The sequence below is a fragment of the Apium graveolens genome, chromosome 7, assembly GCF_009905375.1.
Source record: "Apium graveolens cultivar Ventura chromosome 7, ASM990537v1, whole genome shotgun sequence".
In the NCBI taxonomy this organism is placed as follows: domain Eukaryota; kingdom Viridiplantae; phylum Streptophyta; class Magnoliopsida; order Apiales; family Apiaceae; genus Apium; species Apium graveolens.
Genome location: NC_133653.1, coordinates 16,602,143 through 16,607,428, shown reverse-complemented (window position 1 = coordinate 16,607,428; position 5,286 = coordinate 16,602,143). Strand labels below are relative to the sequence as shown.

General features: G+C 34.6%; 1 long non-coding RNA gene across 1 annotated transcript; it reads left to right on the top strand.

Moving 5' to 3' along the window:
- Positions 1-2,006: 2,006 nt before the first annotated feature.
- Positions 2,007-2,689, top strand: LOC141672976 (uncharacterized). Its single transcript, XR_012555755.1, has 3 exons — positions 2,007-2,061; positions 2,162-2,339; positions 2,430-2,689. It is a non-coding gene; the product is annotated as an uncharacterized LOC141672976 (long non-coding RNA).
- Positions 2,690-5,286: the final 2,597 nt, after the last annotated feature.

Here is a 5,286-nt window from a genome sequence, read left to right as displayed (position 1 = left end):
GTGGCTGACTGCTGAGCTTGATTCCTGCTCTTTCCGCTGCAATCGTTTTAATTAGAGTTTGAAGGAATACAATTAAATCAGTAGATTGTTCTTGATAATATTGGGGGAATGTTGTTGTTGTTTATCAGGTAGTAATATGTACTATTAAGATTATGTTTACTAGTGTATATCATGATATTTTTAGACATTCTTTTATTCATTTTAAGTATATTTTAGTTTGAAAATATATTTGAAGAAATTTATGATTAAGTAGTAATTGTTTAATTACTATATTTAATTTGATTACTATAATTTAATTTTAAGTAGCATATGAAGTAATATGATGTATGAGTAGTTTTTTTTTCTTTTATTAAAAAGTATGTGATTGTGGGTTTTTTAATTATATGTAGATTTACGAGTGTCAAAAATTAAGTTCACGTGTCATTCTTGTCATTAGCACTGCTTATGTCTTGTACAGGGCATCTTTATTCCACTCATGAATGAAAGATGTGAACATTAGTATTCTACCTCATGGCTGCTCTTGTTGTTGTACATTGTTGCTGTAAGTTTTCGTGGACTTAAAGGACCTGAAATTCCAGGGGCACGGCGTGAAGGTTTGGCTGCAAACCACCCTGTTGTTTTGGTACCTGGCCTGAGTAATGTGTATCATGTTCAAATATAACCTAACAGGCTAACAAACTAAGGACCCAAACATAATAAATCAAACTATCAAAGCCCGAAATAGCCATGCTAAGATAAAATCAAGTTTATAGCCAAACCAATCTAATATGTGTCAATATATATAACAAAATAACAGGGATGATCCCCTTAAATTCTCATGTGAAGTTTTTTTTAGTTCACGGTTTCTGTTCCTGATGCATGTATACATTTACTCTCTCGTCAATTGCTTTGAAAGAATAGAATTAAAAGTTTGATTGTTTAAATTAGTCATTGTTCATGTAAGGTGAATATAAGCTTTATATTTTGTATAGCCCATACATAAACTAACACAAATGTTTTTTTTCTGATGAATGTTTAGGCAAGGCAATCACTTATCATCAGAGTACTTTTTCCTATGCTTGCTCATCCCCGTCATCCTCTAAGTTCTTATTCTCTACTTTATCTTCATGTATAAACATATACAGATTAAGGTTTGAATCATTTCTTGAAGAAACTAATATTTTAACTTCTACTAAAATCTAGCCAATATTGGAGAAACTAATTAAGGTCAGAAATAACTTGTAAGATATCGTCAAAACAGAAAAACAATCGCTAATAAATTAATAATGGTGATTTAAGATGTTAGGCTGCTTATTAATGGCTGTAATTTCCGCCAGAACCTTAAGATTAATTTAAAAATGTGATTTTGTTAATGTTATATATGTATCAGCTCTGGAGAAGAGACATCGAGTCCCCTCTGCCTAGAATCGGTTTAATAAGTGAGTATCGATCAGACCAACATTGTCAGTATAAATGCATACATAAATATATATCTGTGATGATATATGTGGGTGTGAATATGCAGGGATGAAATTCAACGAATCAAAGCAGCAAATCCAGATATCAGCCACAGAGAAGCATTTAGTGCTGCGGCTAAATATAAGTATCCCCTTGTTATAAATGAACATCAGGGTTCGGACTTCTTGATACAATGATTAGGCTAATATGAAAAAAGAAATCTCTCTTTTTTACCAATTTCACTTCATCAGTGGGCACATTTTCCACCCATCCATTTTGGTCTCATGACTGCTGATCAAACTACTGCCAAGAAGATCTTGAGTTTTAGGTTGTGTTGAACATTGCAACCTTTATATTATTATTTTTAGCTTGGAGAGCAATGTCGGTTTAGAATAGTGATAATATTTACTGTTTGCCCAATACTGCAACTTTCTGATGATGGTTGATTGAAATTTAAGTTTAAGAACAGTCTTAATTCTTTATGATTGAGATTCTGTTTCAGGAATTTGAGCCACCTGTACCTGTTCATCCTGAGGTAGACCCAAAAACAGTAGCTTAAGTTATTCTGGGGGAGGTGCTGGAACTTGTCTGTTTCCACGGACTAGCAGAAGAGCTAAACCAGCTGTAAGTGATTATTTCATGTGTGTTTGTGAAATAGTTTTTCCTGTGGTTGCTTATTATACATTGAGTTTCTTTTAGGAAGTATGTATTATTTGAAATGCAGAAATTGTTTCACATGGAAGTAATTATGAAGATTATATGTAATGTTTGGTGAGGTAGCAGAGACTTACAAAGATTTTGCAGCTAGCCTTCCTGAAGATGAGTGCCGGTTATGCGGTTTATGACTATGATTTTGTGACCTTAGAGAATTAGCACAAGAGCAGAATTTTATTCATTTCATGGTAAGTACAAAATACAAGGTCTTAATTTTGCTTTATTTGCATTCCATTTCATTAAGTTCATTTATTTCTCATGTGTATATGGTTGCAAAGGTGTCCTGATACTGTAAAAGGTACGGAGCAAAATGATTTACGCAAGCTCTGACAGATTCAAGAGGGAACTCGATGGCATCCAGTTTGAGTTGCAAGCCACTAATCCAATGGGACTTGATGTTTTCAATAGCTGAGCCAATTAAAATGTATAGAGAATCTTTAAGTTATACTTCTAATTCTTGTAGAGAATTTTTGTATTGTAAATTTAATTTCAATTGTGAAATAACAATTGGATTGTCATAATACAATTTAATTTTAAAATTGGTTTATTTCAAACAATGAAATTAAATTTGTAAATAGTTGTGTGAAAGCCACTTAAAAAATGATAAAAATCGTTGTATGTCTCACTGCACATATTTTTTTTAAAAAACTGTTGTCTTTTAATATTTTTTACAATGTTTTAAATCTTTTACTCCATTGTCTTTTAAAAAAACATTCATAAAAGAAGCTTATAAACGGTTGTTTATGACAATATCGTATAAGGTAACAATAATGGTTTTTCTACAAAACCATTGTTGTTAAGTTAGATAGACAATAGTTTAATAAAGAAACAGTTGTTTTAAAAAAGTTCCAACAATGGTAAATATAGAGTACCCGTTGTGCCTTCTTGATTGTAACCACTATTAAAAACGGTTGTCTAATTTCTCTTATTACAAGGGTTAAAACAATCGTTGTCTGGTATTCTATCACACGAGTGTTGGATAGACAACGGAAACTATACAGGTCACACAACGGTGCAAAACTGTTGTATGATTGCAAATATGTTGTAGTGTATCCAACTCCTTTGCATCCCAGAAAATGCCGACGTGATCATGCGCATCCAGGTACGCGTCGGACGGGTACTCATCCCCTCGAGTATTGATCATGTCGATCAAAGAGGTGTACCTTGACCGAATAGGGAACTCGTTGGATTTCTTGGCCACGTTCATTTTGGCCAAATGGGCCATTTTCTTGTCAGCCATCTGAAAAAGGGCATAAATTTTAAAACATAATTTTGATGCAAAAACTAAGCATGAGAAGACAAGAAAAAAGAATGCAAGAAATATTCGTGGGAATTTGTAAAGCCCGAAGAGAACGCGAGCAAAGGCTTTTGAAAACTCTGAGAAAGACCTAGGGTTTTTGTGAAAGAGAAGAGGAGAGCTCAGGAAGCAAGAAATGAGAAATGAGAAGTAAGTGACTATAGTCAGTTCTTTATATAGGCGGAAAAGGGAAGATGAAAGGGCAAAAAGCCCATTTGCCTGAAGGCCCAAAGAAAAAGCTCAAATTCTGGAACCTTCCAGAATATCCTCAATAATTCTTAAAAAGAGGATTTGGAAAAATAAAAGCCCAAAATGAGGCCCAAATCCAAATAGGATTCGGAAAAATAAAAGCCCAAAATGAGGCCAAAATCCAAATAGGATTTAGAAAAATAAAAGCCCAAAATGATGCCCAAATCCAAATAGGATTTGGAAAATAAAAGCCCAAAATAAGGCCCAAATCCAAATAGGTTTTGAAAAAATAAGCCCAAAAATAGGCCCAATCCAAGTTGGATCAGAAAAAGCCCAAAAAAGACCATAGATCAGGATTGAGGTCGAATTAGAGGTCGTGAATCCTGTTCGAATTCTTTCGAATAAGAGCCAGAAAAATACCTATTAAAAAGACCAGGATGTAGGTCGAATTTGATGTCATCAAACCAGTTCAAATTCTTTCAAACAGAGGCCATAAAAACACCCATAAAAAAGACCAGGATTCAGGTTGAAATCCTGATCGTGGATCAAGCTCGAAAAGGAGCAAAAAATATCTTAAAAATTCGAGCAAAACTCAGGTCGTCAACTCGACTAGGATCCAGGTCGAAATCCTGGTCCTGGATCTTAGTCGAATTTCTTCGACCAGGATTCAAGGACTGGCCCAAAATTTGACTAGGATCCAGGTCGAATTTTCGACTAGGATCCTGGTCGAAAAAGGGCTGAAAATTGGAAAAAGTTTCTGAAAAACTGCAGAAAATTCAGAATGTTCTAGAAATTAAGGAAAATCCCAGAATTAAGGGAAAATTCTGAAAAATACCAGAAAATTCCTAAAATTAGGGAAAAAGGTAAGAAAATAATAGGGAAGTTTTAAAAACCCTGAAGCCGTGTACAAGGTAAATCATTGTAAATGTGTTGGTCGCTCCACACTTTACGCCAAAATGATACCCTGTAAGAGAACGGATGAACTTAACTTCTGTGAAATCTTTAACGGTTTCCTAGAAGTTGAGGGGAAAATGATAGGGAGTAAAATAACTCTGATTGCGTAACTAATATCGCATTAATTGTATTAAAATTAGGGCTAGCAGTTAAGCCCATTTAAAGTGGGCCAAGACCCTTGAATAGGGGCCCAAAAATAGCCTAGGAATATTATTGGTATTAATATTAATTAAACAGATTCGGTCCAATAAAGAAGCCCAGCTAGAGAGGGCCCAAAGCCCTGAATATTAATTAATTTCATAATTAATTAATAGGGGAGAAATCAGCTGTTAAGATGAGTCCCAATAAGGACATAAATCCTAGTAGATTAGCCTCCAAGGGACTTAAAAGGATAAGGAATCGGTTTCCTACCACTTAGGACTCCAAAGTCCATTCCTATTCAGAGACTTGCCCATCGAATCTCCTAGATCTAGTCCAATTCAAGGACTCTCAATATCTATATAAGGGGTCTCACCCCCACCCATCAGAACTATGTTTTTGGATTGATTCTCCAATTCGCAAAGATACGTAGGCATCTCGTTAAGGCATAGTTAAGCTATGAAACACGAGAGCAGCCATTAAAGCCCTTGAACTCCCGAACCTTAGTAATTAATACAACAGTTAATATACCCTAAGTTTTTATCCATAACAGGTGC